General features: G+C 44.0%; 1 protein-coding gene across 1 annotated transcript in view; it reads left to right on the top strand.

The window, feature by feature from the left end:
• The first annotated feature begins 9,319 nt into the window (after nucleotides 1-9,319).
• Nucleotides 9,320-20,128, top strand: part of PRKCQ (protein kinase C theta) — a 149,104-nt gene continuing 138,295 nt past the window's right edge. Inside the window, exon 1 of the mRNA XM_036908177.2 lies at nucleotides 9,320-9,468. The gene's annotated coding sequence lies outside the window, so the exon portion shown is untranslated. The remainder of the gene's footprint in view (nucleotides 9,469-20,128) is intronic.

Below are 20,128 nucleotides of genomic sequence, written 5' to 3'. Positions count from 1 at the left end.
GAGTGTGTGCCTACTGTAGGTGGAACTGCCCCTCCCAAGGATGTCCATTCCCTAACTCCCAGGATGTAACCAAGACAGCAGGCTTTAAATTTGGGGTGAGGTCCTAGATGGTCTGGTGGGCCCAGTCTGGCCAAACAAGCCCTCAGCAGCAGAGAACTTTCTCTGGCTGGAGGCCAGCAACGTGGCAAAAGTGGAGCCAGCCTCCCAAGCAGCCCAAGCAGCCACCACCCTGATTTCAGCCTTGTGAGACCTGCAGCGAAGAACCAGCTGAGTCAGCCCCAACTCCTGGCCTACAAACTGTGAGAGAATAAATTTGTTTTGTTTTAAGCTGCTAAGTTTATGGTAAATTGTTATAGCAGCAATAGAAAACAAATACAGCACCCTCTTCAAAAAACAGTGATTCTTTGACTCAGCATGACTGAGTAATTATCAACGAGTAAATATGTTCACTGGCTTATTACTGATTCTAACTGTGGCAATTTGATTCCAATTTTCTGAAGGAAGATAATCCATTTAAAGAATTGGCTCCTTGTGTTTGCTTGCAAATGTCTTACCTGCTTCTTAGGATATAAAAGAACAAATTGAATCTATAGCTGTTCAATTCTCTGACATAAATAAGTGAATGTGTTTCATATGTATGTAAGCGTACTGTGATTAGCTGCTTTTCATTAGTTCATCCATATGACAAATACCCTTTGGATGACAACTCTGTGTCAGGTGGTTGGGGATATGATAGAAAATGGAAAAATTACTCTGTTCCCTTGGAGCTCATGTTCTAGAAAGGCAGGACAGAGATGGTGTGGATTGGCGGATGGGGCCTGAGGGGCTGTGATTTTAAATAGAGAGATCAGGAGATAGCCACTGAGAAACAGATGTTCAGGTCAAGACCTGAAGGAGGTCTTGTGCAAATGTCCTGAGCTGAGGCTTGTCTGACACATTAGGGAGCAAGATGGGGACATGAGTCAAAGAGGTGGCTGGGGAGTGGGGCTGAGGAGGGTCCTCTGTGAGCAGGGAGCCCTGAGGTCTGGGGCAGAGGAGTGGCACATGTGACCAGGCAGTAAGAGGGTCAGCTGGCTGCCCTGCCGGGGACAGGCCGCAGAGCAGCAAGAGCAGAACCAAGAGCATCATCTGGAGGATCTCCCCAGGGCCACCCCACATTGACAAATACATGTTTTGCCATACACATCTGTGCTGGGTATAAACACGTAGACGCTGATAATATCTCCTAGGTGGCAGATAAGAGCTTGGCAGATGTAGAACAGCTCACGCTGGCTTTCTTGGTATACGTATGTCGCTCTTCCTCCTAAAACTGAACTCACATGTGAAAATCACTCGTATCTGTCCCACTTAACACAGTAAACAGCTTTACCTACCATATTCTCATTTGATTATGATCAGCAAAGCAATCAGAAGAAAAAACTTAAACCACCATCTATTTACTCCTCTACATACGCATTTTTCTTTGGCAGCTTTAGCAGATGGCTTCCTGAACTGATGCATGTGATGTAGTCAAGGGTAGTTCTCCCTTACTACCAGGTACCCTGACCATCTGGAAAGAGGATGGCCAAAGCTAAAAAAATATCACTGTCTGGTGAAAGTAGAATTCACATAAAACCTATTCTACATCTCTCATAGTTCAAAAATGTGCATTTTGGTTACATTTCAAAAAATTGAAAGGGTTTTTTGTTTGCTGCATTTCCTTCCGATATACTGTGAAATTTGAACATGTGCTCACATCATAAATCAGCTAGGGCTCCTTAAATATTTACTGATGAATTAATTAATTTCAGACATGTAGTCACTGATCACAGTGGAAGACAGAACCAGTTGCTGAAGATAACAACGAAGGCAAAATACTAGCAGAAGAGTGATTTTGAGCAGGCCAACTTACTTTGAAATGGGCTCTAACAAGGGACAGTTAGAGCTACTTGGGAAATGGGAAGGGTCACCAGGAAAGGCATTTTCTACAAATTCCCCATAATCTGAACTGAAAGAAGAAAAGAGTGGCTGCTTGAGAACACACCAGAGGGTGCAAAGGTCGAAGACACTGAAGCCTTCACAGTGGTACGACCACAGCTGTATTCTGATTGTGACAACAGATGCAGTTAGGCCCTATTTACCAACAACTTTTGACACTTGCAACAATTAACACTGTTCTTCTCAAGAACAAACTCTTCTAACATGGGTTTTCATGTTTCAAGAAACTCCCCACAAACACTCTTTCTGAGCTACACTTATTCTGTTTTCTAGTGGAAACTATAACCACAGCTTACCATGTTTTCTTTCCTGTGTTTGAAAACCACATGTGTGTTAGTGAAAATGTTAAGGTGAATAATGAAATGGATGACCTTAAAATACTCCACTGTCCCTGCAAATGGAAGTCCCTGGCTTACTGCTAGTAAGTTGAAAATGTAACTTTTAGTCAAGCTCAGCTGATTACAAGTCACACTTAATTATCCAGAGTTTTTTTTTAAAAAGCACAAATATTTGTTAGAGTTGGGTTATTTTGTACCTTTTGGAGTTTAAAAATTGAAAGGAGCATTACCTAGTCCATCACTCCATTTAGCAGCTACGGAAAACGAAGCACAGGGAGATGATGGGGCTCCCGCATATCGCGTGGCTGGGAGGTGAGTCTGGAGTCCGTAACCTCCTACCACGTCACCCTGCCTCTGTTCTTCACGCAGTGGATAAAGTGGGAGCAAGGAGGGCGTGCATTGAGCACTTACTTCGAAACATCCACATCTGCTCTTTAAATGAATTCCTGTGAGTGAATGGACACAAAGGAGTGATGCAAAAAGAACCGAGCACCCGCTCAGCGAGCAGGACTTTAAATGCCGTTGGGAGATTTTTATCATCAGGATTTAGCTGCTGTTGAAGGTAAAGACCAAAGTGCTGCTGCTCCTTTAAGGCTGAGAGTCAGAAATCAAGCAGAATAGTATTTACTCTTTTCTAAAAGCAAAGCTTGGACATGCGGCCTGCTCATGCGACCTCCTCGCAACACCAGCAACTCGGCCCCCCACGGCGGCGCCCTGCGGTGGAGGGCATCCTGGTGCCCGGTCCCCTAAGGGGGCTGGGGGAGCGGCGGGCCAGAAGCCTGCAGTCATGTAAGGGGACCATGCGGCGTCTCCTCTGCCCGGCTCAGTGTCTCAGACTGTGACTCCTGGCTCCTGGCCTGGCTGACCCCATAGGGTGGCTCCTCCTTGAAAGGTTCCCATTTCAGCACCGATCCTGGATTTGGCCCTTTTAGAAATTTGATTTTACAGAGTAATCTGTATGTGATTGAAAGGCATGCCCTGTCCATCACGGAGGGTCTACCTCTCGATATATCTGGTGTTGCTCCAATCACTCAGAGACCAGGTAAACCACAATGGAATTGCTCCTCACGGACAAAGAAATGTTTGAAAAAACAATGATAAAGGAAAGTGGGTGTTTTCAAAAGGACATTCATATCAGGCTAGCACAGGCTTATCCTTCTGGAATTTGGAAACATACCTTTTGAAGTAAACATTTTCACACTTCAAGAAGTACAATTAAGTATAACTGAGCAACTCAGAAGACCAGCAGATTCTCACCATCCAGCCTCCTTTTCAATATTCTGTATCAGTCCCCAGGAGCTCTATCATTATAAACCTTACCTTTAACTATCTCAAATAAGATTTTTCCAGATGATTCTTTATTGTCATTATTTATATTTTATGAAAGTTACTCCATGATACTCTAATCTCACTGACCTGCTACTTCCAAAAAACAATGTTGAGTGGGTCAATGGCACTTTGCAGGCTTTATTGGACTCTACTTAGAAAAACTGTCATGATCTACCTTTTGCTCAAGTTGGGAAATATTGTACTTTTTCCAAAATTTGAGGCATTTGCCCACTGACTCTAACATGGAATTCAAACTGCACTGACATCTTGCCTTTATAAACCAAATATTTTGTATCATCTACCCTGCACAAGGCACAGAGCCAGGGAACCAGGAGAGGCACAAGAAGACGGGCACAAATGCATGGCAGAGTTGACATCACTGGGCCCACCACTCAGAGCAGGAGCAGTGGGCGTGTTGTAGGACTTCAGGAAGGAGAGAGACTGGGATCACACCCTGAAAACAAGAGGTAGGGGGAGCCTCACAGCAGTGGAGGTGGAGCCTAGGATCCCAGCATAGCACAGCACAGATTGGAGGGCATGCCATGGCTTAATGATGCACTCTACAGTTGATGGCCACATGGTTGTTCCAATGTGGACTGACTGAACAGTGCCGCAATGACTGTGCCAGGCATGTACTTCTGTGGGTTATATGCTCATGGAATGCCTGGGTCAGGGGCTCTGCATATATGCAGTTTTAGTAGATAATGCCAAGCACTTTTGCAAAGTCGTACTAATTTCTCCGCATCCTCCCAGAATGTACATAATGGACTCACTATGTCCAGGGAGCTACAAAGTAGATAATGGAATTTGGGGAATTTTCTTGCTTTGCTAAGAAATAAGAGGAAGAGTTTAAGTTCAGAACCGTGGAAAGGGTCTCTGTTCCGTCCAAATGAAATCACAGGGAGAAGAGGAAGTATGAATCTGTAAAAAGTTAGTAAACCCAGAGAGGTCTGGGGAAACAAATACATGTTCAATAGGTTATTTTTCTTTTTCCTTTCAGTGCTTTGACAGTCAATGAAACATGCAGATAATATGATTGTGATGAGAATGGCTGCCAGAACCTATGTTTAAAGACTTTCAGTTGATTTATTGTTTGGTTCCTTTAGCTCTGGCTCCTCAAACATTCTTAGGAAAAGTAGAAGCCTGGCAATACGATTGTGGCCCCAGAATGTGCTGCACCTTGGCTGTGTTTCATCTAGCGCCTTGGGAAGTTTTTAAGGTTTTGTGTCTTTTTAAGTCCCTCAAGTAGTTACGGTCACAAGGTTCTCAAGCAATGGCTTTCTTGTCTTTTGCTGAGAGAGAAACTTTCTTAATGTGATTAAAATTTAATCACATTTTCTGCAACCCTCCCAAATTTATGTGACATCCAAATGTATGAACTTCATCTGTCAATCAGTATCAATTGCTTTAGCCTTACCAAAAGCCCTTTCCTCTAGTTAAAAGTGTGTGATCCAGTCAGCAAACAGGGAATCGGTATTTTTCTTTCACTCTGAGGTGGAAACTGCTCGAAGCAAGTAACTGTGACAGCAGGTTTCATCTTGATTTCTTCCTCCTGGATACACAAATTAATTCTCACATTTAGTCATCCTTCTCAGGCAGGATTTCTCATTAATATATATGGTCTTTTGGACTTTCAGTTAATGTTGTTTTTCTGCTGGTGGAGGAGAATCACTAAAGAGCGGTCTGTATAAATGATGCTGGCTAATCAATATTAATTTCAGAGAAAATTGTATATTCATGGAGACCATACTCATTATGACTCACCAAATCCAGAACTGTGTCTGTGGATCCTAAGATGGACTGGGCCTTTTCCCTGATTCTACCCTCAGACCTCACCAGAAACTCATTGTGTTAACCTCTATCTGTGCTAAAACATTGGAAATTCACTGTCTGATTAATATACTTATATTCTATCAGCAGTGATGACTTAAAAAAAATCAGTGCCTATAGGATTTCAGAAGCTACAACTAACACAAGACAGTAATGTTGTGTCCTTTTTAATTCCCCTATCCTTAAAGGGGGAGAACAGGTACTTTCATGCCCAATGTCATTATTTAATAATGTAATAAATGGACACTGAGGAAAAAATGATCTGCTTAGTGTTCTGCATCTTTAAAGATTAAATTTTGTTTAATTGGGACATCCATAAATATATACAATGCTTTACCATTTCAAGAGTCAGGCTATAATTTCAGCTCTTGTCTTATTTCTGCATGTATGATGGCCAAAATCATGGATCTGGGTGCCAACAGAGTCTAGCTGTACTCTACCACTTATTGACAGATCATTTGTTTGACCTCTAAGATGTAGCATCTGTAAAATGAAGAGGACATTACCCATCTCAAAGGATTCATTGTGAGAATCAAATGAAATAATTGAAATAAAGTGTTCAACACCATGCCCTGACACATCATAAATGCACAATAAATATTAGCTAGTATTAGGTTCACTCATCATCTCTTTCCTAAATGAAAACGTAAGACCTTTCCTACCTTGTCTGTGATTTGACAATTAGTTTAACATTACTAAGCATGTATAATAACAGCAGAACTTAAAAAAAATATCATATTATGACATTGTTCCTCTTTTAGACTCAGGGTAAAACATGCATTCACCTTTCACTACCACCCCCTCATGGTTCGGAAGAGTTGCTATCAATCTTATTATCAGTAGTCATCAAGGTTTCTTTTCTCCCGCAAGGTAGGGCAAATTTTTGGTTCAGCATTTAGAGCTCTTTTCTGGCAATAACAGTTTCAAACTTGTAATTATTCTTTTTTCCCACTTGAATGTCTACAGTGGATTGAAGAGAAAAAAGAAGTCTTCCTGTCCCTTGTCTGAGCTGTGAAGTTAGAACACCTGGGTTTTTGTCTGTGTCTTGCCACCTGCACCCGAAGCTCCAAGAACAATTTTCTGAATAAATGTACCGGTGACTCATCATGCCTCTCAAGTCTTTGGTTAGGGCAGATCACTGTCTTCTAATTCCACGCTGCTTATTCTGGAAATTCAGGTGGATCATTTTATAAACTATCTCTGCCAGACCTTTGGAAAAGTGGAGAGCTTGGTAGCCAAACTCCTCGTGAAATTGTCCAGCCGGTTTCCTCCAAGTGGTGACTTTCTGCAGAGACACAAGTGCCCTTGTGAAGTCCTTGTTCAGATTGTCTGTGTTTGTCATTTCCTACTTCTCCCCAAATACCATCTTTCTCCGAATTGAGGCTCATAACTAGAACCTTTCTCTTTACATTCTATCCTAAATCCTTTATGGAAGGCCAACCTCACAGACACGTGCAAGAGGTGGTCTGTTTGGGAGATAGAGCATAACAGTCAACTAGGTCCCAAATAAAAGCAAAGTGAGGTCTCAGGCTCCATTTTGCCAGTTCCAAGTTGAAGGAAGATGAATTGTGGTATCTCCAGAGATAAGATCCCTGAGAATTGTTTTTTCCTTTGTTCTGGATCTAAAGCTGGAAGCGCATCTTTCCCAGCCAATACGAACGACGAACTGATGTAGCTGCCCCACAGCCTGTACTCAGCACGATTCCAGGAAATTTGGGGCAGGACCGGAAGGGGAATTGGGCTTACAACTGAAAGTTCAGCTGCATTTCACATAAAGTGTGGAACCTCACCACCCACGTGTAGTCCCCTCCAGGAAATGCTATTTCCCCTTCCAGGAAACAAAAGTGTGGAGAAGTTCTGAGCATCAGTCGTGTTTATAAAACAGTGAGACACTGTCTTATATAAAACAGAAATGCCTTGTAGCCTGTGGAAGAAGAAGGCTGTCAGAACTTCTGGGGTCCAAAAGATCTAGAGGTGTCTGTAACACCTATCATGCAACAAAAATAGATTTGGATTTTTTTCTTTTAGATGAGATTCAAGACCAAAAAAAAAAAAAATCCCCTTTCTAGCCAAATGACTTTGTTTTAAAAATATTGTTTTTAAAAAATCCAGTCTTCAGATGAGTGTGTTCCCAGTCATAGGAATGTGTGGTTATGGAACAGGAGAGTAGCGTGGATTTCCAGGGACTAGTTGTCCAGAAGAGAAGCTGCAAGCAGAGGGCATGATTGTGGAATGTAAGCAGTGTTCAACAGCCCTCAGGGGGCTGCTTCAGACTGGCTGGAATTTTGAGTCCTGGTTCTGTAACTTCATTAATTGCAGGATATGAACAAGCTGCATAATCCTGCTAACCGTCGTTATTCTCATCTCTAAACTAGAGGTGACGAGGATGAGGATGAGGATGATGATAAGGTTGTTACCAGGATTAAATGAATAGTGCATCAGAAGTGCTTATCATAATGCCTGGTATATAGGTACTTAGTACATGATCATCATCATTTGAAACTTTTTTTAGAGCCACTGACTAGTGACTAAATTAAGGGACATATGAATTTTCTTTGAGTCCCTATATGTACTGAACTTTCTCAAATAGTGAAACCTCAGCCATGGGGAATGAGTGGTTTTACTGTCCCTAGGCACCACAGCCATTGGCAGTTGGCCATCTCTTCTCATTTAGGAATGTCTAGAGAGGAAAAAGGAGGACGAACGGCATCATGAACTAGAAGGTTTCTCGGCAGTCTGCAGAGAGAGAAGCTGGGCCTCACAGGGGGGTCTACATGCCAGGCTCTGATGAGGTCACTTAGCCTGAACATCTGAGATGCTCTTCATCCTCACACCTCTTGGCTAGGCTCCCAAGAGGCTGCAGCCTCTCTTTTTGGATGAATCTGGTCTGAGGGTCAGTTCCATGCAGTTAGATCTTCACAAATGGGGGACAGGGGCACAAATTTTCAGGGAATATATTTTTATCTTTAAAAGGCTCATGTGTCTGCTTTGCTGAGTTCAAATAGATTAGGAGAAAGAGTCAGCATATCTGCCTTCCTAGAACAGACCACAGGCAGCAATGTGAATTAATCAAGTCACCAAATCTTTCTGAGCCTCAGCTTTTCACCTTCAAATCAGAAGTTTGGAACTAGCTGTAGTGTGAGGAGGTCCTTTCCAGCTGACACTTTACTTCCAGGATCAAAAAAGCCTGCTGACCCAAGGTTTGGTTCTTTTATACCTTAGTAGTCTACCCCCTCCCTCAAACAGGATTGTTTTATTTCTCAGACTAATCTAGATATTACAGTAACAAAAGCCTTAACCAAGAACATTTTAATCATTTAGTGTCGTAACCGAAAGAGAACAGCTCTGTAATAGTACTGGTAGCCAGATTTATAGTTTTCAAACACAAATGAAAAATTAATTCTATGGAGCATAGGAAAACCCACCCCAATTATGCTCATCACGCTCATTAGTAGCCTCGACAAGGCGTAAGTCTTCAAATGACAAATGCCCTGTAGAGACATTACATTGCAGCTTCAAGGGCTGGCAGGTTTAAAGAAACGCAACTTTGGAAATCATATAAAAATGACAGTGTGCTAGCCACGATCAGCTGCCGGACGTACAGCATGGAAACCTCCCCCTGGAGGTAATTTTAAAAGAACGTTTTTGGCAAGTCCTTTCTAATGCAAAATAGACGGAAGAGCGGCGGTGCTTTCCTCTCTTTTGGAATTAGGGTCGCAGGCCGGCTTTTACCTGCGCCCCGGGCGCGGGGCGGGGAGGAGAGAAGGAGAGGGGACTCGGGGCGGGGTGGGGAGGAGGGCAAGGGGCGGGCATCCCGGGAGGGGGCGGTACCGGTGCGGCGGGCGTCCGGGTAGCCGGCTCGGGCGGCAGGCGGGGGGTGACGAGCGCCCCCTGGCCGGAGCCACCCCGCCAGCGCTCGCCGGTGTCCTCGCCAGCAACCTGGACCCAGCGGCCGGCGTCCCCGCCGCCGCCCGGACCCGGCGCCCACCTCCAGGTAGGTGCTTCCACCTCGCTCGCCTCCAGGAGGTAGGACGGGTCCGCAAGGGGGCCCACCGCGCCGGCCTCACCCGCTCCAGGAAGGGGGAGCCGGGTGACCCCGAAGTCGCGCGCGGCAGACATGGTCCCTGGTTTCGAGGGTTTCTGGCGCGCCCCGCGCAGGATGCTGCGGACCCGGCCGTGGGCCCCGGGCTGGGCCGGCGCCCCTTCTCCCGTCTAGCTTTTCCCTTCTCACCTGGACTAACTCGGTGGGCGGGAGAAGGTGGGGAGCTGTATATTCTTGGCAAACCTCCGTAAGGAGAGAGGTTTGATGCAGATGGCACCTGTCCATAGGGGAGAATAACTTGCTTTGTTGGAATTTGCTCGAGCAGCAGACAGCGCCGCCAACACTCAACAAAACAAGTTTCTTTTCAAAGGCCTGGGGTAGAGTGATGTGGGTCTTTGATAGATACCAAAAAAAAAAAAAAAAAAAATGCCCGTGCTCAATCCTGTTACCTTGAGTGAAGTGGTTTTTCGGCTTTGGGGGCCACGTGAGAAGAAAGTAAAGTTAAATATCTTTACTTCATTGGATTTTTAAGAGCCCCAATTATCGTGAAATGGACAGATCACGCCGAAGGCTTGGGCACTCCCCGTGGGCACGAATGAAGAGAGGCTCCAAGGCGGCCCCCCTGGGAAATCTGGCGATCTCTGCAAGGCCACTGCCCACTGAGCTGCCTTGCCCTGGCGGGTTGCCCTGCTCAAAGTCGTGCTAATGAAAGGTTATTCAGTAATGGCACAAACTGAATTTTGTGGGAATGGGAGAGGAATGGGAACTGGCCGCCGTCTTCTGTCCGGGTGAGAAGGAACCATCCTCCAGCGTTGTGCAACCCCGCAAGGGCCAGGTTCCTGATGAACACAGGTCACGCCGCCCTGCCGGGTGGTGTGGCTCCTGTCCTTGCTCTCCAGAAGCTGTAACCACCACCTGTTCTTTCCTGGCCGGAGCCGTATTTGCAAGGGCCTGGGTCCTCCTACCTGCCACGCCAACCTTGTGAATCACCATCTTCCTTTCTTCTCTATCTTTTGTTACTCTTGTAAAATGGCAGGCTTGCAACGGATGCTTAATCTCTTTTTAAAATGCTGTATCTAGTGGGAAGGAGGATGGCATTTACTAATTTGGTTGCAAATTACTGTTGAAGTTTATGCACAGCTGTTAAAAAATTCCTCCGAGATTGGGGGCCATTGTTTGATGCAGGTGTCTGCAGATTGATTTTGTTAGTCTCCTGCTGCTGCTGATTGAACGCACATATATTTAAAGATGCAGCCCAGGAAGAGCTTGTAAAACCTTCAAAGCCTCAGCTGTGAAACTCCTCGGAGTTAGCGAATAAGTCTAAATTAAGTTGTTTTGTTTTGTTTTCTCATAAACTTTTATCTCTGATTTCAAAAGTAACCTGTTCGGCATCACCAGACTTTGTTTGAGCCTCCTGTGATTTTTTTTGTAAACTTTTAAAATGTGAACTTCCAGGGTGGACCCTTGTCACCACCCTCCGCTTTGTCATGTTCACTTCCGTCGCTGGCTTGTGCTGTGGTGACGGCTCAAGATGGCAAATCTCTCTCTTGGGCAAACTTTCTGTGTCCGTTTTCATAGCAGGCCCATCTCCCTGCAGCAGAAACTCCCATTGAGTCTGCTTCCAATATACCTGGGCCAGTTACTGGAACTTTGATTCCTGTGCTGCTGCCCCACTGCTCTCTCAGGGGCACAGGGGTACAGCTATTCATACCTCAGTCCTTAGAATCTCAAAGCTCCCTTTCAACACTAAAACTTGATTTCGCTTGATCAGAGTAAGTACTGGAGTCCCCCTTGAATGCCTGTTTATCTTTGGTCTTTTCTGTAAAGATCCCTCATTCTATTGTAAATGTAGTCTTTCTTCTCTGGAAAAGATGAAAATCATCCGTATAGTGAATTTGATGTTTTAACCTAAAATTCCCGTGGACAGGGTCCAGGATTTTCTTTTGAGAGGTGCAAATCTTATGTAAGATTATGGTACAAATCTGTAACTGGCATTCAGGAGTTAAGCTCCCCAAATCTTATAATGCAGAATTTAATGAAAGAACATTTGTCTGCCTTTAAAATAGAAATTAGAGTTACTGTTTCCTGCTTTTAATGCATATCACATTTTAGTTACTGATTATGTTGTTTGCTCCTGAAAATATTGCTGATACGGTATATTAACCTAATGGGACAGTTGTTAATGAGTGTGTTTGATTTCAGGTGATTTCCCGTGTTTATATAATGTTTATTCTTTAATTTTTTTTAAGTAGCTTTCCCAAATCATTTAAAACAACAACAAAAATTGTTATGTGATGAACCATCCTAGAGCACACAGATGTCTCATGTGATTCCATATTTATATACTTCATTTCCCCAAATCAAATATGGGATTAAAAGGAAGGAAAGCTAGTTTTGTGGTGACATCCATAGCATTAAACTCATTCTTTCTGTTTCTGTCCATTATTTTAAGTGTCTTATTGTCAAGCACCAGTGCATCTAGCTTTGCTTTTTCACACCTCTTTTAGATGTTAAGGCAGACATTACGAGAAACTCATGAAAAAAACATGATGTTGAGGCAGCAAAGTGAACTAAGAAGTGTTTCCTTGCAATAATGGAAACATCGTTGGGTATTTTAACATGTTAACATTTATATACAAATTTTATTGCTCTGTCATCTAAAAATATTCCTAGGGTGAGATGAGAATCAGAGGTCTCAGAAATTAGGAATAGCTCATCCCAAACTCAGAATCATAGAATTCTGCTCTGAGCTTAAATTAGCAGATATTTAAAGATGCCCACTTTGGGAGCATATACTTTTACAGGTTGATGTTAACTTTTGAATTAAGCTAATGATGCTAATGGCAGTAATCAGAGCCAATAAAAACAATAAAACATAGTTTTATTGATGCATTATAATTTATGCCAGATGTTAGAATTTTGTATTTGATAAATATGACTCTCTCAGTTAATCTTTGCAAAAATTTTATAAATTAGATATTATCATCGTCGTCCTCATCATCACGATCCTCATTTTACAGATGAGCAAACTGAGGCTCAGAGAGGCTAAGTCATTTGCCCAACTCTGATGGCTATAAGTGGAGAAGTCAGGTTTGACCACCACACTGTTGTCATAAACCCCAGCCAGAACTGGATGACCTCCCAATTAAATTTTCTAAAAAATACACTAAACATAAAGTTCACCACCTTAATCACTTTTAAATGCACAGTTCAGTGGCAGTAACTACATTCACATTGTTCTGCAACCATCACCACCATCCATCCACAGAACCCTTTTCATCTTGCAGAACTGAAACTCTGTACCCACTAAACACACTAACTCCTTTTTTCTCCTTCCCCAGCTCTGTCTCTTAGGAGTTTGACTGCTCTGGGCACCTCAAACCAGTGAAATCACACAGTATTTGTCTTTCTGTGATTTGCTTATTTCACTTAGCACATTGTCCTTCAGGCTCCTCTGTATTGTAGCATGTGTCAGGATTTTCTTCCTTTTCAAGATGGAACAATAGTCCATTGTAGGTATGTATCCTGTTTTGTTTATCCATTCATCTCTCTGTGGACACTTGAGTTGCTTTCACATTTTGGCTTATGAATAATGCTGCTATGAACATGGATGTATAAATATCTCTTGAAGTTTCTGCTTTAAATTCTGTTGGCTATATATCCAGAAGTGAAATTGCTAGATTGAATGGTAATTGTGTGTTTAATTTTTTGAGGAACCACCATGCTCTTTTCCACAGTGGCTACACTATTTTACATTCACACCTTCAGTTCACAAGGGTTTCAATCACTCCTCCGCGCCCTCACCAACACTTGTTATTCTCTGGTTTTGTGGTAGTGGCCATCCTAATGACTGTAAGATGGTAACCAGTCAATTTTTTACCAAATCATTTGATGCCTGAGGTCTATGGGCCCATGCTCCTCCCAAAGTCATTGTTTTTCCTCCCTCACCTCGTGAGCCTTTTTTAAAAAAGTGCAGAATCATTGGAAGTCTAGGACTAGGGAAGCATGGGCAGGAGAACTCCTGAGAGACAAACAAATGTCCCTCTAGGTAGGGTTGCCCCTGCCTGCGTGAAGGACCTCATGATTTAGAAATGAATAGTTATTGAGAATAAAGTAAGTAATGCTTTAGGGTCAGTAACTCTTAAGTGTGTGAAACAGGCTCACTGCAGAAGATTAAAGGTGGAGTTATCACCTGTATGTGACCAAAACAAGACAAATTCCCAGGACAGTGGAGAGAACCAAAAGGCTGAGAGCTATGTTTTAATTCTAAAGGCTTTGTTGTGAGCCCCAGAGCCACACACTGTATGTATAACCCACCGGGTAGATGCAGCCAAGTAGGGGAAATTATAAGGAAGTGTGAGAAATTTTATCAGTAGTTTTATTGTTATATGTCAGCTTGATATTATGGTGTGTGACTATATTAAATACTTGTTTCCCCCTCTAGAATGTAAACTCCCCAAGGGCTAGCCTTTCATCCATGGCTATGTTCCCAGCTACTACAGGAGGGCCTGGCACATGGGAGGCCTGGTAAATTGTGCAGAATGAATGCCTCAGGGCTGTCCTAGGGACATACATGGAGCTGTGGGAACACCTAGACTTGGGGGGTCTGAGATGGCCCAGAGGAAGTGACGGCTCAGCTGATACTTTAAGGATAGGGGTGTCATGATCCAGGTAAGGACTTTCCAGGAGGTGGGAAGAGCTTTTGTAGAATGGCCTGGCAGCATGCAAGCACAATATTCTAGTGAAAGAAAGGAACATGGTCCTGTCTGAGTGTAGCAGGGAAGTAGAGGATAGTAGGGTGAGCCCGGAGGCGTCCCCTCCAGTCATGTTTTTGGTGTCAACTCTCTGGCTTTAGTTCAAGTACAAAGAGCAGACCCTTGATTGCCTCTGGCTCTCTTACCCTCAGTCCTATCTCCAGCCTTCTGAGTTGTTCACACCTAGTGAATGCTGAAATAAGTGCCTGGAAAGTAGGGTGTTGGCAAGACACAGGCAAGTTTCCAAAATGAGCCAAGTGCTGGTTTCATGGCCAGCCAGGTGAGATGACTCATCAAGAGCTCAGGGGAGCAAGAAGCCAGAGCCTTCAGTAAGCTGAAATGTCTTTCTTGCAGTTTGGGGAGAAGCTCATCTCAGCTGTGGCTGAGCACTAGTAGGAGAACAGTCTTCAATGTCTTTGATTCTGGGGCCCATTTAGGTATTTATTTCAGTGTTACAAAAACAGACCTTTTACACAGTGTTTTTCTAACTGCAAGATAATATCTGTTATTGAGTTATAAAACTAATTTATGGAGTTGTGACAAGCATATCTTTTAAAATGAAATAGAACGGAAAATACTAGAATGCATTTCATCCAGCAAAAATAATTATTTCATAAAATTTTATATCATGAGTCAAGGACATATTAAATCTGTTACCTAAAAGTTTGAAAATTATAGACTTATGACATTGAGTTTTCTATACCATGCTCTTAGAGAATCATAAGCTTAGGGCTGGAGGGAGGAGGGACAAATGGAAAGGAAGTGATATTTGTTGAGTGTGCATTGTGCCAGGTGCCTGGATACCTGGGTTCACGGACTCCTAAAGCCCTGTGCATTGGGTGGATCATTCACAGTTTACAGAGGAAATGCTGAGGCTAAAGAAACTTCATCAAGAGTCACACAATAAGTTACTTGCAGTGAACCCTGATCCCTCAGCTTCTAATTTACTGTGCTCCTTAGGCCTCCATGGGTTGTATTCCCACAATCAGTTGGCTGTTTGGGGAAGACATTCTCTCAGGAAAGTGTTAGAATCATATTCCACATTTGTTACGGAGAAGATAAACTTCGAGATCTACCTCATCAGCTACTTAGAGAACTAAATTCATTGGAAATAAATGGTATTGATTATACAGACCAGGGATGGGATCATTCAACCTGGAGTTGACAGCGATGAAAGTAGTGGCTCTTTCCTTTGCTCCCCCAAGGCGTGCCCTTCATTCCTGAGAAGGCGGACAGCAGGGGTGCCATGTGAGAGGCTGTGCTTCCCTTTCTCAAGCTGGGGTCCCTGGGTCTCCTGTCTGCTCTTCCCAGTGTGTGTACAGAAGTTGGTGAGTTCAATGGGACAGAATTGTGCAACTATGCATATTCACAGTGCTGTAATTCCATGATTTCCAGCCTCAGCTGGGCTTTCTGACTTCCCCTGGTCAACTCTCATCCACGTCCTGTGGCAGCTGCTTCCTCCTTCTCCTGCTGCCACTGTCCCCTCACACTCAGGACATGGCCTTGCTTCCTGCTTTGTTGAGAACATGGAATTTTTCCTGAAACAACCTAACCCTACGACCCCAGAGCTGCAACCCTAACTTCACCTGGACCCCCTCTTCCCATCCTTTTCGTCTACGTGAAAAATAAAGCCTTCCCCCCTATTCCATGTTTATCCTCCCTGAACATGCTGAGATCCATTTCTTCCTCATTCCTAGGAATCTTGTTCTCTTGATTCTCTGCTCTCTCGCCTCTGTTTTCCTAACCTGCCTCATTACTGGCCCTGTTCTTACCACATCAGACATGCTAAGTCCCTTCCTTTATGAAGAAAAAGGCCATCCTTCTCTGCCATCCTCCAGTTGTTCCTTCTCTCCCCTGTCCTCTTCATAGCCAAACTCCACCACTGTCCCCCCCTCTGCTGCTCTGTGTCCTCCTCAGTCCGCATGTCTGACGGCAGCCATCTGTCAGTGCTCTGCTACCTGTCACACTCCCCCTAACCAGTTCCTGCTGACCTCCACTCCACTGTATTTGACGGTTCTGCAGAGCCAGGTGCAGAACACTCCTGAGTCCCGCGGGCTGCACTGGGATGTACTCTCCTGGGGAGTGTGTCAGCATAGGGTCACACACAGGCAGCCAAAGAGTCATGCCCCCTTCTGCCTGCAGAATAGGAAACAACTGCTATCTGTGTAAGACTCAGCATCCTCAGGGGCAGCCCTAAATGGCTTCTCCACCCACAGGCCCCTGCTCTCCTTGGGGAAATAAAATCGGGTGGCCCCTAAACTCCTAGTGCATCCCTTCCTTTGTTCATGAAGACCTGTTCTCAACCGGAGTCCATTTTGGCAGTTACCAAAACAAGTGTCCTGTGTTCACCTTTTCTGTGTGGTTTGTCACGTTACTACCCTCCCTCTTAGGCTCTCTGGTGTCACGGGGCACAGTGTCAGCGGACCTCAGGACTGAGATTTTAATGCAGTATCACCTCCTGAGTCGGCTCGCCTAAGGGCACGCGCCAGGGCTCCTCTGTCCTCTTTCTTTAACCCTTGGCACGGTGCTCAGACTGCATCTTGACAGGACGAGGCTTGTCAAGCCTCTCATGGTCAAGGAATATATTCTATTTTCCCCCAGTTTGCCACAGGAAGGATTCTAAGCATGTATCCTTATTGTTCAGGGCCTACTTCTTCACATTATGGGCCCCATGGGCATTTATGTCTGTTTGTCGGGTGAGTTTTAGGGGTCTGACTGCAAAGTGGTTTATAGGGCCAAGATCATAGTTAGACTTTGGTGTGTGGACTTCTGGCAAGCCAGTCCCTATACGTTGTCATCTGCTGCTTCCCTCCACTCCCAAGTTCTGGGTGCCAGTGTCCCTCCTCCCCAGTTTCCTTGCAGTAAGTGTCGCAGATGGCAGTCAGCACACAAGAGTATTAAGACTCCGAACGGGATTGTCCCTTTCAGAATAGACCGGAGAGAGGCTGTAGGACCTCACGGTGTCATTCGCCTGCCTCTCTCCTGCCTTCAATGGCCAGGCCTTCCAACAGTGAAGGTGGATGGGAAGGTCACAGAAGTGTGGGCTGGGAGACTAAGGTTCTCCTTCCAGTTTTGCTGTAAGGCCGTAAAGTGAGGTCTCGGGGGTTCCTCCCCTTCTTACTGTTTTATAGCTATTTTGGCAGGGGCGGGGGTGGGAGGTTTCACTTGGTATCCACACGTTCCAATCAGACCAGGATTTCACCCAGGCACCTGGGATGGTGCATACTGGATACATTTCAAGACTGCCAGGCTGTAGGTAGCTGCTCATCAGCTTTGGTTAGCAGCCTGTCGAGATGAGAGGACACAACCATTAGGGGAACGTATATCCTTTTCCAAGCAAGCCAAGTGCAGTTGCCCAAACACTGAAGCCATTCAGTTAAGGATTTGATTTTGCAAACAATTTCATACACTAAAGACAGCAAAACAGTTTTCCTTCTCTTATGTTGGTGATGTCAGCAATACAGGGAACCTTAACAACCAAGTTTTCTCACAATGCTTGTGTTCCAAAAAGAACAGCTTATCCTCAGTTGCCTTTGTTCCTAGAAGATGAGATGAGGAACAGCAGCCAGGTGGAATCTTCTCTCCTCTAAGAATGGAAACTCTCTTAATTCTTCTGTATTAGTCATTCAAAGAGAAAAATTAATTAGCATGGGTTTTTTAGGACATATTCAGGTTGTACAGAGGGGTGATACTAATAGTAGTCATAAATAAACTCTTCCACCGAAGAAACTTGAGATGCTATACCACCTACCTACAACTGAGCCAATCCTAGATAATTTTAATGTTATTGAAATCTTTTTCATGTTGATGAAATAACTCAGAAATAACTTGGATAATTCCAAATTCCAAGGCAGAGGTAGCTTAAGTATTTACTGAAGGCACAGCGTAAGGTTCTCTAACCTTCCTTCCTCCATGCCAGTAAAAAAGGGATTTTACCACTGGAATTCTTCCCTAATTCCTGAACATTGAGATTTGTTAATAATTATGGTATGCTTGAGACTGTGACTAAAAGTTCTTTAGGGGAGAGTAAGGCATCTAAGCAGTAGGAAAAGGCCTTTTCTTATTAAAATAAAATAAATGCAACTTACTTAACAAAAACTTGCCAGTAATGCAGAGCATAAATCAGCACATGATTTTGGAAATGAATGAAGAAAAACTCATCCATTAACAATTTCCCACATGGGGAGCTGGTAAGGAAAAGTGTCAACACGTAGCATCATGTTTGAATTTTATTATTTCAATAGAAATGAAGAGAAGAATAGGGGGCATTACAATTAGCACACATAATGTAGGGGAGGACACGGGGAAGGCAGTATAGCACAGAGAGCACGAGGAAGGCAGTGTAGCACAGAGAAGACAAGTAGTGACTATAGCATTTTACTATGCTGATGGACAGTGACTGTAATGGGGTATGTGGGGGGGACTTGATAATGGGGGGAATCTAGTAACTACAATGTTGCTCATGTAATTGTATATTAATGATACCAAAAAAAAAAAAAAGAAATGAAGAGAAGAGGAAGCTCCTTCTCTTCAAGGAACAGACTAGAAGAATTTCAGAATAGAATATGTTTACTTAAATATATAAAACCAATTTTCTCCTGGAAAAATATTGTAGATATTTTCTCCTGGAAAAACAGTCTTTATCTCTGGGTTTAAATTTCTAGACCTTGAGAGAGATTACACTATTCAAGTACTATCCTAGCTCAAGACACTTAGCAATGCAGCTAAGAATGCAAATTAAAAAGAATCATCAAACATTCTCTAGGTCCAAAAAGTGAAACATATATCTGTTTGGATATTTGTCTAAAAACTACCAGTAGGAAATTTCAGAATGAATTCCAGGGAATTTTAATCCACATGCCACATTTTCTTAGCCTTTTGTAAGAGAATCAGGATTACATTTTCCAAGAACCACTTGTTAAAAAGCTTGAGCACTCATCAGTTAAGTGTGAATAGGCTTGAAACAAGATTTGGTAATAAGTAAGGATGAATACAACTCAACACGTCTCGACAGTGGAGCAATGCCCATGCCCTGAAATCGTCAAGGCTGCAGTATATTGGACACACATTTATTGGACCAAGAGCATTGCTTCGGTATCAACTGCTGTATAGCAAACTTCCCCAAAACTTAATGGCCTAAAACCACACCATTTTATTTGCTCGTGAGTCTGTGGACCAGGAATTAGGGCTGGCTCTGCTGCTTGTGACATCACCTGGGCAGATCTGAGACGGGGTCCCTCAGATACATGGCGCTTGGCGGGTGTGGCTAGAGGACCAGGACAACCCACTCCCTCTCTTTCTCTCTGTGCAGCCACCTTGGGCTTCTTTTCATGGCAATTAGATCCTAAGAGTGAGTGTTCCCAACACACAAAGGTAGAAGCTCAAATCTCTTAAGGGCCAGACTAAGGATTCATAGAGAGTCTCTTCTGCATTCGGTGGTCCAAACAAGTCAGGGCCGGCGGAGATCACAGGGAGGGGCCGTAGCCTGCACCCCTGGGTGGGGCCAGCTGTGTGCCATAGCTCGGGCAGTGGAAGGAGAGGCCTGCCACAGATCTTGGAAGCACAACCACATAGAGTTGGGCTGTTGTACGATGACACTTCGTGAACGTGACCTCACGTTCCTTTCCTCAGATGGAGCCTCTAGTGTCCTTCCTCTCTGGACTACAGCAACAATCAGACCAACACACTCAGCTTTAAAATTCTGTGGCTTCATATCAGCTACCAAATACAGTCCAGACCCTCTGCATGCTTGCCAGGCCCTCCCCAACCTGTCCCCTGCCTGCCATTGCAAAGGACCTGACATCTGGCATGTCTTCAGCCGCCTCTCAGTTGCACAGCTCTGTGTGGGACCACTTGTG

This window comes from Manis pentadactyla, chromosome 3, assembly GCF_030020395.1.
Source record: "Manis pentadactyla isolate mManPen7 chromosome 3, mManPen7.hap1, whole genome shotgun sequence".
NCBI classification, from domain to species: Eukaryota; Metazoa; Chordata; class Mammalia; order Pholidota; family Manidae; genus Manis; species Manis pentadactyla.
This window is presented reverse-complemented; position numbering and strand designations above follow the sequence as displayed.